The sequence below is a fragment of the Pleurodeles waltl genome, chromosome 8, assembly GCF_031143425.1.
Source record: "Pleurodeles waltl isolate 20211129_DDA chromosome 8, aPleWal1.hap1.20221129, whole genome shotgun sequence".
Taxonomy (NCBI): domain Eukaryota; kingdom Metazoa; phylum Chordata; class Amphibia; order Caudata; family Salamandridae; genus Pleurodeles; species Pleurodeles waltl.
In genome coordinates, this window is record NC_090447.1 from 984,910,699 (window position 1) to 984,924,169 (window position 13,471).

Here is a 13,471-nt window from a genome sequence, read left to right on the forward strand (position 1 = left end):
GGAACCTTCCGTAATCTGCAGGAATCCACAAAATTCCTACCACCCAGCATTGTCTCATCTATACTGATAAAAATGCTGCTGCACTTGTTGGTTCCCCATCAATTACGACGTGTTTTTGGCTCTTCCCTGTTACAAGCACTTGGCCCACCTACACAAGTGAGGTATCATTTTTACCGGGACACTGAGGGGAATGTTGGGTGGGAAATTCGTCCCGGTGCGGTGATCACACACAGAAATGTGGTAAAAATGTGATTTTTTACTAAATTTGAGGTTTGCTGAGGATTCAGGGTAAGAAAACTTTGGGGAATGATCCACGCAAGTTACACCTCCCTGGACTCCTTCGGGTGTCTAGTTTTCAGAAATGTCTGGGTTTGTTAGGTTTCACAAGATGGCTGCTGAGCCAAAAATCAAAAACTCCCTGCAAAAAACAGGTTGTTTTGTATTTGTCAACATCAGGGCAGTGCGCGCTCACCGGGCGACTGGAATGCAAAAACCCAGCACTTATGAGATAACGTAATTCATGCATTATGTTGATATGCTGTTGTTTAACCTTTTGCATTGCAGAGTTTAATCCTGACGACTTATATTCAAGGTGCTTGTAAATACTGTTCATTTGCAATGTATTGCTGCAGGCTTTCAGAGTGTGTCAGGGCGTGGTCCCTTTCCAGGGCGTTCTAGAAGCTTTCTCTGCAGCATGACTGGGTGTGGTTTTTGGGCTGGGCCAGACTCTATATAAAGGAGCCAGCCCAGTTCCACGTGCTCACTATTCAGAGGTCCCGGTGCAGAGCAGCAGCAATTTCCTGAGCTCCTGTTCCGGAGGCCTACCTTGATCTTCCAGGCCTTTGCCCTTCATTGTATTGGTGATTCTTGATCAGGGCGGTAAGACGGAGGTCGGGCTGGGCCCCTGATCCCATTTTCAAAGGCATTAGAGTTTTTGGGCCTAGTTTTCATGTTGGAAGATTTTTCCTTGTGCGTGTGAATGTACTCGTGGTTTCTCGCATTTACATGTTGATATTCGAATCGGCAAGACATGCAATTCATTCATGGCATTTGACTTTTGAGATTCGGGTCGGCAACAGTGAGCGCGACCATTTCTAGACATTTTCATATATTGACATTCGAATTGGCAAGACGCGCGATTCACTCCTTGCATTTAACTCTTGATACTCATTGTGCGCTACCATTTCTTGCCATTTACATAGTGGCATTCGAATCGGCAAGTCTCGTGATTCATTCCTTGCATTTAACTCTTGATACTCATTGTGCGCTACCATTTCTTGGCATTTACATGGTGGCATTCGAATCAGCAAGACGCGTGATTCATTCCTTGCATTTAAAACCTTGATAGTCACTGTGTGCGACCATTTCTTGGCATTTACATGGTGGCATTCGAATCGGCAAGACGCGCGATTCATTCCTTGCATTAAAACTTTGGCAATCATTGTGTGAGACCTTTTCTAGGCTTTTACATGGTGGTATTCGAATCGGCAAGATGCGCAATTCATTCCCGCATTTAAAACTGATGTGTTAGATCGCTTGCAGAGTGCGCGATCATTTCATATATCCTTGTTAAAATCGGCAGTGTGCGCGATTCATTTCCCGCATTTAAAACTAGGTGTTAAAATTCAAGATGTTACATTATATGTGCATATTAAGTCCTTATTACAATTCCTATTGTGTTCCAGGAAATGTTCAGATTACTTTTTGCCCTCATGTAAAAAGACCATGTTTGTTCTGAAAACATAACTCTAGAAGGTTCTTATAATCCTAGACAATGTGTAACATTTCATGAAAAGTTTCATTGAGAAGTTCTATTAATCATTCTTGATTCCTTCCCAGGTACCCAGATGCCTTGAGGCCTAGTTATTAGTCCTTTCTTAAGTTATCCATGGTTACAGTATGACAATGCTTAGAATCATAGTCTAGTGAAAATCAATGTGATATAATCTTGATAATGTGTGGTGTAGGAAGTTGGCTCTGTATATACTATTTCAAAGTAAGAAATAGTGTGCACGGAGTGCAAGGGTTCCCCTTAAAGGTAAGATAGTGGCAAAAAGAGATAATTCTAATACTCTATTTTGTGGTGGTGTGGTCGAGCAGTAGGCTTATCAGAGGGTAGTGTTAAGCATTTGTTGTACACACACAGGCAATAAATGAGGAACACACACTCAAAGACAAATTCCAGGCCAATAGGTTTTTAAATAGAAAAATATATTTTCTTAGTTTATTTTAAGAACCACAGGTTCAAGATTTACAAGTAATACTTAAAATGAAAGGTATTTCACTCAGGTATTCTAGGAACGTTGAATAATCACAATAGCATGTACAGTTTTGACGAAAATGGCAATAAGCTATTTTAAAAGTGGACACTGCAAAAATCAACAGTTCCTGGGGGAGGTAAGTATTTGTTAAGTTCACAGGTAAGTAAAACACTTACAGGGTTCAAAGTTGGGTCCAAGGTAGCCCACCATTGGGGGTTCAAGGCAACCCCAAAGTTACCACACTAGCAGCTCAGGGCAGGTCAGGTACAGAGGTCAAAGTGGTGACCAAAACACATAAGCTTCAATGGAAATAGGGGTGCCCTGGTTCCAGTCTGCCAGCAGGTAAGTATCCGCGTTTTCGGAGGGCAGACCAGGGGGGTTTTGTAGGGCACTGAGGGGGACACAAGCAGGCACAGAAAGTCCACCCTCAGCGGCACAGGGGCGGCCGGGTGCAGAGTGCAAACAGACGTCGGGTTTCCCATAGGAATCAATGGGGAGACCCGGGGGTCTCTTCAACGATGCAGGCAGGCACGGGGGGCTCCTCAGGGTAGCCACCACCTGGGCTAGGCAGAGGGTCTCTTGGGGGTCGCTCCTGCACTGGAGTTCTGTTCCTTCAGGTCCTGGGGGCTGCGGGTGCAGTGTTGGTTCCAGGCGTCAGGTTCCTTGAAGCAGGCAGTTGCAGTCAGGGGGAGCCTCTGGATTTCCTCTGCAGGCGTCACTGTGGGGGCTCAAGGGGGTCAACTCTGGCTACTCACAGGCTTGCAGTCGCCGGGGAGTCCTCCCTGTAGTGTTAGTTTTCTGCAGGTCGAGCCGGGGGCGTCGGGTGCAGAGTGGAAAGTCTCACGCTTCCGTCGGGAAACGTGTGGTCTTTAAAAGTTGCTTCTTTGTTGCAAAGAGTTGCAGTTTCTTGAACAGGGCCGCTGTTCTCGGGAGTTTCTTGGTCCTTTAGATGCAGGGTAGTCCTCTGAGGCTTCAGATGTCGCTGGACCCTGTTGGATGCGTCGCTGTTGCAGGTTTCTTCGAAGTAGGGAGACAGGCCGATGGGGCTGGGGCCAAGTCAGTTGTCATCTCCGTCTTCACTGCAGGGCTTCAGGTCAGCAGTCCTTCTTCTTCTTTAGGTTGCAGGAATCTATCTTCCTCGATTCTGAGAGCCCCTAAATACTGAATTTAGGGGTGTGTTTAGGTCTGGGAGGGGAAGAGCCAATGGCTACTGGCCCTGAGGGTGGCTACGCCCTCTTTGTGCCTCCTCCCTGTGGGGAGGGGGGCACATCCCTTATCCTATTGGGGGAATCATCCAGCTGCAAGATGGAGGATTTCTAAAAGTAAGAGTCACCTCAGCTCAGGACACCTTAGGGGCTGTCCTGACTGAGGAGTGACTCCTCCTTGTTTTCCTCATTATCTCCTCCAGCCTTGCCGCCTAAAGTGGGGGCAGTGGCCAGAGGGGCGGGAATCTCCACTAGCTGGGATGCCCTGTGGCGCTGTAACAAAGGGGGTGAGTCTTTGAGGCTCACCGCCAGGTGTTACAGTTCCTGCAGGGGGAGGTGAGAAGCACCTCCACCCAGTACAGGCTTTGTTCCTGTCCACAGAGTGACAACGGCACTCTCCCCATGTGGCCAGCAACATGTCTGGTGTGTGGCAGGCTGGCAAAAACTAGTCAGCCCACACTGGAAGTCGGGTATGTTTTCAGGGGGCATCTCTAAGATGCCCTCTGGGTGTATTTTACAATAAAGTGTAACACTGGCATCAGTGTGCATTTATTGTGCTAAGAAGTTTGATACCAAACTTCCCAGTTTTCAGTGTAGCCATTATGGTGCTGTGGAGTTCGTGTTTGACAGACTCCCAGACCATAAACTCTTATGACTACCCTGCACTTACAATATCTAAGGTTTTGCTTAGATACTGTAGGGGCATAGTGATCATGCACTTATGCCCTCACCTGTGGTATAGTGCACCCTGACTTAGGGCTGTAAGGCCTGCTAGAGGGGTGACTTACCTATGCCACATGCAGTGTGAGGTTGGCATGGTACTCTGAGGGGAGTGCCATGTCGACTTAGTCATTTTCTCCCCACCAGCACACACAAGCTGGCAAGCAGTGTGTATGTGCTGAGTGAGGGGTCCCTAGGGTGGCATAAGACATGCTGCGGCCCTTAGAGACCTTCCCTGGCATCAGGGCCCTTGGTACCAGGGGTACCAGTTACAAGGAACTTACCTGGGTGGGTTGTGCCAATTGTGCAGACAAAGGTACAGTTTAGGGAAAGAACACTGGTGCTGGGGCCTGGTTAGCAGGGTCCCATCACACTTTCAAATCATAACTTGGCATCAGCAAAGACAAAAGGTCAGGGGGTAACCATGCCAAGGAGGCATTTCCTTACATGTGGTTTAACCTTTTGCTTCCTACAGGTCTACTTCCATGCTGTTCCCATCCTAATCCCCTTTTCCCCCACTTGGACTCTCTCAGGCTCTGTGATTTTATCTATCGGAGTCTTGGACCTGTCTAGTGGTGGACATGTTTGGAACGTGTGCAGACCCCGAGGTACTTAATCTCGTGGAAAGGTTATGGCCCTGAAAGTAACTCATGGGTTTCCGCATCCGATATTCATGCTCTACTACTTGTGAGGCATTTTCATAGTCTCAATCCAGGCAAGCCAGGCCCTAGAGCGCGTCTGGGAGAGGGGAGTACTGTCAACATCAGGGCAGTGCGCGCTCTACGGGCGACTGGAATGCAAAAACCCAGCACACATGAGATAACGTAATTCATGCATTATGTTGATATGCTGTTGTTTAACCTTTTGCATTGCAGAGTTTAATCCTGAAGACTTATATTCAAGGTGCGTGTAAATACTGTTTATTTGCAATGTATTGCTGCAGGCTTTCGGAGTGTGTCAGGGTGTGGTCCCTTTCCAGGGCCTTCTAGAAGCTTTCTCTGCAGCATGGCTGGATGTGGTTTGTGGGCTGGGCCAGACTCTACATAAGGGAGCCAGCCCAGCTCCACGTGCTTACTATTCAGAGGTCCCGTTGCAGAGCAGCAGCAATTTCCTGAGCTCCTGTTACGGTGGCCTACCCAGGCCGTTGCCCTTAATTGTATTGGTGATCCTTGATCAGGGCGGTAAGACGGAGGTCGGGCTGGGCCCCCCATCCCGTTTTCAAAGGCATTCGAGTTTTTGGGCATAGTTTTCATGTTGGAAGATTTTTTCTTGTGCGTGTGAATGTACTCGTGGTTTCTCGCATTTATATGTTGATATTCAAATCGGCAAGATGCGCAAATCATTCTTGGCATTTGACTTTTGAGATTCGGGTCGCAACAGTGAGCGCGACCATTTCTAGACATTTGCATATTGACATTCGAATTGGCAAGACACGCAATTCACTCCTTGCATTTAACTCTTGATACTCATTGTGCGCTACCATTTCTTGGCATTTACATGGTGGCATTCGAATCAGCAAGAAGTGTGATTCATTCCTTGCATTTAAAACCTTGATAATCATTGTGCGCAACCATTTCTTTGCATTTACATGGTGGCATTCGAATCGGCAAGACGCGCAATTAATTCCTTGCATTAAAACTTTGATAATCATTGTGCGTGACCATTTCTAGGCATTTACATGGTGGATTTCGAATCGGCAAGACGCACAATTCATTCCTTGCATTAAAACTTTGACAATAATTGTGCGCAACCATTTCTTGGCTTTTACATGGTGGTATTCGAATCGGTAAAACGCGCGATTCATTCCCGCATTTAAAACTGATGTGTTAAATCGCTTGCAGAGTGCGCAATCATTTTATGGCATTTACATCTCAATGTGATATAATCTTGATATTGTGTGGTTTAACCTTTTGCTTCCTACAGGTCTCCTTCCCTGCTGTTCCCATCCTAATCCCCTTTTCCCCCGCTTGGACTCTCTCAGGCTCTGTGATTTTATCTATCGGAGTCTTGGAGCTGTCTAGTGGGTGGACATGTTGGGAACGTGCGCAGACCCCGAGGATCTGGTCTCCCTGACAGTATTTGATAATTTTGATGTGTCCAGGGGGATTTCCTGTTGCGAGCACAAGGCCTACCCACACAAGTGAGGTACCATTTTTATCAAGAGACTTTGGGAAACACTGGGTGGAAGGAAATTTGTGGCTCCTCTCAGATTCCAGAGCTTTCTGTCACTGAAATGTGAGGAAAAAGTGTTTTTTTAGCCACATTGTATGGTTTGCAAAGGATTCTGGTTAACAGAACCAGGTGAGAGCTCCACAAGTCACCCCATCTTGGATTCCCCTAGGTCTCTAGTTTAAAAAATGCACAGGTCTGGAAGGTTTCCCTAGGTGCCGACTGAGTTGGAGGCCAAAATCCACAGGTAGGCACTTTGCAAAAAACACCTCTGTTTTCTTTGGAAAAATGTGATGTGTCCAAGTTGTTTTCTGGGGCATTTCCTGTTGCGGGCACTAGGCCTACCCACACAAGTGAGGTACCATTTTTATCAGGAGACTTTGGGGAACACAGAATAGCAAAACAAGTGTTATTGCCCCTTGTCTTTCTCTACATTTTTACTTCCAAATATAAGACAGTGTGTAAAAAAGACATCTATTTGAGAAATGCCCTGTAATTCACCTGCTAGTATGGGCACCTCAGAATTCAAAGATGTTCAAATAACTACTGCTCCTCAACACCTTATCTTGTGCCCATTTTGGAAATGCAAAGGTTTTCTTAACACCTATTTTTCACTCTCTATATTTCAGCAAAGTAATTGCTGTATACCTGGTTTAGAATGAAAACCCCTTTCCAAGGTGCAGCTCATTTATTGGTTCTGGGTACCTAGGGTTCTTGATGGACCTACAAGCCCTATATATCCCCGCAACCAGCAGTTATAATGGTATTTTGCCTTCAAGAATCTGGTGTCGCAGAAAAAAGTTACAGAATAAAACGTAGAGACAAATGGATGTTTTTTTCACATCAATTTCAATATTTTTTTATGTCAGTTGTTATTTTCTGTAGGAAATCCTTGTAGGATCTACACAGATTTCCCATTGCTGAATTCAGAATTTTGTCTACTTTTCAGAAATGTTTAGGTTTCTGGGATCCAGCATTGGTTTCACAACCCATTTCTGTCACTAACTGGAAGGAGGCTGAAAGCAAAAAAAAATGTAAAAATGGGGTATGTCCCAGTAAAATGCCAAAATTGTGTTGAAAAATTGGGTTTTTTGATTCAAGTCTGCCTGTTCCTTATGTTTCTGTTTTACTGGGTCACTTGTAACATGCACTTTCTGAATATTTGCTGCAATGGCTAAAACACAACATACAAACTACACACCCGCCATGCATGGTTAGTTTTTCTTAAACAGTCTGTGGTTTTATGATAAATGTTTGAAATATTTAGATTTCTGGATTGATGATTTTGTTACAAGAATTACTATTGTATTCTTCTGATGCATTCAATTTGACTCTCATAAATGTATGTCAAGGAGGGCTCGTTTTGTTTATAGATTGGGGTAATGTTCTACACATCACATTTAAATAGCCACATACTCGTACAATCGTCCTGAAAGTGCCACATCGAATGCAGATCCCACAAATGCCAGAGCACGTTAACAACATTTAATTGTTGAGTATTCATGTTACCCTCAATGTTAGCCAGATTTTGGGTCCGCTTCAGAGACTTTTGCGTGCTTCTGCAGTGTATGGGTGACACAAGGAGTAGTACTGTTGTCTATTTTCCAGGAGTACTCCTGGGGTGGTGTGTGAATCTCCAAAGGTTCAGTAACCTACTTCAAATATAAGGGGAAATTTGAAATTGAAAATATCTTACATTATAAATTTGAGGTTATTGTATCTGTCGCTCTGTACTCAAAGTACTGCCATTGGAGACGCAACACTTCTTCAATGGGATTTTGCATAATAGATGGGATACAAATAAAGCAGAAATTACAGCATGAGGAGAGAAACAAAAAGCTGCATGTCAAGGCACAGATCACTATCAATATTAAATGATCTGCATGTATGAGCTTTATGAATTACAGTAGTTAGCTCCACATGGATCTCTGAGGCTTCAAACTCACTTTTATGTCTCGCCTGAGACAGCACAGGTGCAGTCACTTCCAACGATCTCTTGATTCTTAAAATAAAAAATAAAAAATAAAAAACACTCTTTAGTCCGCCATTACTCACTCTTATTATGTTATGCAGATTTAGAGAATGCCCTTCCACTCGGGAGGGTATCCCGGTGCTGACCAGGTTTTAGTCTAGCCAAACCTATGGTCTAGTGGGACTACTTGAAAAGCCTGGGCTTCAGCTTCTTTTGGAATTCAAAAAGTGAGGAGACTCTTATGTGTAGCAGTAGGACATTCCATGCTTTACGAGTGATGTGGGAGAATGCTTGTCCACAGAATCGGGTTTTCCATATGCATGGATGTGCACAAGTAGGAGTCTTGATGAGCAGAGGTGTCTGGAACGTTTGTGGAAGCAGATGAGATTGTTGAGGTAATATTGCAGGTGACAAGTTTGACCTGCACTTGTTTGTGTACGGGGAGCCAGAGGGGCTCTTTCAGGTGTGGTGTGATGGGATTGTGGCATAGGAGGTTGAGAGTGATTCTGGCATCCGAGATCCGAGTGGTCTGCAGCCTTCATGTGAGTTGTTTTTTTATCCCAACATAAGGTGAGTTTTATGTTGACCCCGACATAATGGATATTCCAGTAGTCCAGCTTTTTTGGACAAGGGTGTGAGTGTGATGGTTTTCCTACTGCTGATTGGGAGCCTTTTGAAAAATGTCCTCAGCATCTTCAGGGTATGGAAGCAGGAGGCAGCAATGGCATTAACTTGGGCAGTCATGTAGATATTAGTGTTGAGGCGGTCCCATGCTTATAAATTTAAATGAGAAAGACTGTTTCAGAGATCATGCAGGGGGTGATCTAGCTTGAGGTGGCCACTGGTGAGGTGAACTCCTTTACAATGGTAAAGATTTCTTTGCTACTGTTGATGCTGGCATCGATGCGGTCTGCCAGTGTAACGTATTTGTTGGTTGGATCATTTATTGGTAGCATCTCAGGATTCATTTGAACATGCTCCTGTCTGCTTTGTCCTGGATAATTCTCTATTTTGGCTCCAGTTGTTTGCCATGGTATTTCATCAGTTTGAGTTCCTCTGAATGCCAACTGACCTGGGGTTTAGATGTTGTATTGTTCTGTTTGAGAGGGGCTAGAGAGTCATGCAGGTGATCCAATTGTTGAAGTTCTTGCTGGCTTTGGGGAGGCTGTTACTTTACTCAAGTCGGTGGGGTATTGAGAGTGGTGTTCTAGTCCTAATAAGTGATTCTGCTCCTGTTGCAGCAGGATGGCTTTGATGGTTGTGCATGTGTGATGGACTAGGATGGGGATGCTGTCCTTGATCACGGTGCGGTCTATCCAGGAGGCTGGTGTGGGCTCTTCAACTCAGATGTTTTCTAAGGTGGTGAAAATAGGGCCCATGACGTGTTTGGCAACATGGGTAGGTTCCTTTACTCATAAGGTGAGGTCCAGGCTTCCAAAGGTCTTCGATGAGTGCTTTTAAGTTGGGATCTATGTGGTCTTCCAAGTGAAAGTTCAGGTCTCAAAGTAGGATGTAATTGATAGAATAGAGGCAGAGTGTTGTGACAAAGAGCATCATGGTGTTGGTGAAGTAGGCATGCAGTCTGGATGGTTTGTAGAAGACAGTGCCGCATAGGAGGAAGTTGGCTGTGACATGGAACTTGAACAACATGTGCTCACAGTTGGAGGATGATGTGTCCATGGAGGTGGTACAGCTGATGGGGTTCTTGCGGATGATGGTGATTTCACCTCCTTGCTTCTGAATTCAGTCCTGCCTGGGAAGCTTGTAGTTAGGGGGGATGGCTGTGGAGAATCCAGGTTCCGATTCAGGGTTCAGCCAGGTTTCTGAGGAAAGGTTGGTCCTGGGCATTGCCGTGCAGCAGGTCCTAGATTCCACTGGCCTGTTTGGTGAGCAAGCGGATGGTGATCAGCTTGTGAAAGTGGAGTGTTTTGTAAGTGGTTGAAGGAGTGTGTGAGAGAGTGGGGTGCTGTTGGTATGTGTGCAGTGAGTGTTGGGTGTGGGTAAATGCATGAAAACATGCAGGAAGTACAGAACACTCCCATATTATTGTGTGGTACACTGAGGCAGCAGCATGTAGAGCAGAGGTTGAGGACATAGACGATCGCTGTTGGGTAATGGTTGAAGCAGGGATGGCCAGTGTTCCTGGGGCTAGGCACGGTCCAGGCACGGACCTGTGCCAATGAGATTGCCCTTGGCACAGCATTGGTGGGTCCCCCGCTGTGGTTGCCAGTGAGTAAGTCCTGGGATAGTGGAAAAGTTATGTCACTTCCTGTGCAGATGGATGATAGGAAATCTAGTGACATCACTTCCATTGCAAATGGATGATGGAAAATCCAGTCCAGTGATATCACATCTTCTGCATATGGATGATGGAAAATCCAGTGATGTCACTTCCTGTAAGAGCTAGATTATGGGAAATCCAATGGTTACTTCCTGTGTAGATGGATGATGGGAAATAGAGTGATGTCACTTCCTGTGCAGATGTAATGATGGGAAATCCAGAGAAGTCACTTCCTGTTCAGATCTTATTTTCTTCTTTTTCTTTGAACAGCACGTTTGCACACTCTGGTCTCCCTTGGTTTATGTGTTTTTGTTTTCTACGCTGGGACATTGGCCAAGCACTGATTGGTTTCTTGATTAGTGTTCTTCCAAGCTGCTTGCGCTCAGACTGTGGTATTTTTTTTTGTGAGTGTGTAATGTTTGTTTCAATGTTTTTTTTACACACTCCTATGCTATTAATTTTTTTGCTGCTTTTTATGCCCCTTTGTTTTTGCTTTTTCAACGAGGGCTAGTCATTCCCCTCACTCATTGTTTGCTTTCCAAATTTTGCAATACTTCCCTTCCGGAAAACCTTTCTCCAGTTAGTCTTTTCCTAGATGCCTAACAACAAAATTAACTACATTTTAATAAAGTTACAAGTTGCAGCATTCAGTAAGGGTGAGTTTGTTTATGGCTCGTCCTCTTTTTGGTCACCTTCCTACCCAATTTGGGAAGGCCAACATAAGTTACATGTTTTTAAATTGTAACCACTGATGGCATCGGCGCTTGTCTAAATGCATGTGTAAGCAAGCTGGTTGCAGTTCATAACTTTAACACCTCAAGGATACTACACATATAATACAATAACACAGACCATAATATACATGCCATATAATACCAATCACATACCATATTATACAATAACATACCATACTACTCAATAACAGGCCATACCATACAATACAATGACACTCCATATTATATACCATATTGTACAAAACAGGGCATACCAGAACATACAATAACAGTCCATACTATAAAATGACATACCATACTACACTATATTAATCTGATCAGTGACAGGCCATGCCTTATCATACTATCAAATCAAGTCATCCTCACCTCCCTTTACCTCTACCAAACCCTGAACACTTAAGTCACCCTCACCTCCCTTTATCTATACTCACCCCTGAACCCTAGTCACCCTCACCTCCCTCTACCTCTACCCACCCATGAGCTCTCAAGCCACCCTCACCTCTTTACCTCTACTGCCCCTGTACTCACAAGTCACCCTCAACTCCCTTTACCTGTATCCACCCGAGCTGTCAAGCCACCCTTATCACTACCCACATCTGAGCCCTCAAGTCAACCTCACCTCCCTTTACCTCTACCCACTCCCTGAGCCCTCAAGTCATGCTCACCTCAATTTACTTCTACTCCATTTTTATGCACTGAACCCTCATGTGGTCCTCATCTCACTTTACTTTTACCCATCCCTGAACCATCAAGTCACCCTACTTCCCCTTTACCTCTACCCACACTTGAGCCCACAGGTAATCCTCACCTCCACTTTCCTTTACCTACCCAAGCCCTCAAGCCCTAAGTCACTTCTAACCTTTCTTTACCATGACTTATGCCTGAGCCTTCAAGCCTCAAGTCACCCTCACTTCCCCTTACATCTACCCACCAGCGAACCCTTATGTCACTCTCACCTCCCTTTACTTATACACACCCCAAGCCCTCAGGCCACCCACTCATTCCTTTAACCACTCCTAAACCCTCAATTCACCATCACCTTAATTTACTTCTATCCAACCGTGGACCTTATAGCCACCCTTACCTCCTTTACCCCTGCCCACCCCTAAAGTCACCCTCAACCTACCTTCACATCTACCCTCCTCAAGTACCATACGAAATATATTTGAAAAAAATACTCACCTGCATGGTAAAGAACTGCATGGAAAAGGCGCAAATAATTACATGAGTAGTACTTATCTGCATGGTAAAGAATCTGAATGGTAAAGGCTATTTCCTCCTCAGGCAGGACATAAATGTTTTGGGGGCACCCACTGTTGTTTTATGCCCTCCAGTATGTTTGGCAGACCTCTTCGCCTCTTTGGCAGGTTTGATGCCTCCTTTCTCCCATCCCACACACCCTATACTTTAGGTCACGCCTAAGACTACATATGTGCTGTCACTTGTGAGACATTTTGTTTACATAGGGGCTTAGAGCCTGCCCATTGCTTACCATTGGTTGGCTTAATCATTACACATTTCCTTGCTTTTCTAAAGGTCAGCAAGTGCCAGTTTCATTTGCTCGTCTCCACCCTGGACCATGGCCCAAGTTCTGCTTCCCATGCCCAGTGTCTTTCCACTGATTTCAAAGGTACTTTTCATTCCTTTTACTTGCAACCCCTTCCTTTCTCCTCCCTCCTTCCTCCTCCCTCCTGCATTGCTTCTTACTCTCCTCACCCCCCTCACCCTGTGTTGTTGCTTGTCTGGTTCAAACACTGTCCCCCTTCCCTGTTGTTGATTGCTTCATCCACCACACAACACCTTCCTTTTTGTTTCATGTCCCACTTTTGTTCCACAACGGGAAAAAATGCAAAAGTCACACCAGTGGTTATTAAGATTCTACAAAGATGCAAACAGCACTGCGCTCCCTGCTCTTCATGGCATTTTTTATGCTGTCTTCGTATGGGTCCAAAACAGTGAACTTTGGCTCAGATGTAAGATAATTAAACTTTTTTTGGGGAAAGTGGAGAATAATCACACACTAAGCAAAACGCATAACTGCCCCTTATTGTCAGGACTGGCTGTGTCATAGCTATTTCTTTTTCTAACTTTCAGCCATGCTGCAAAGCAGCACACTGCTGTATAAAATG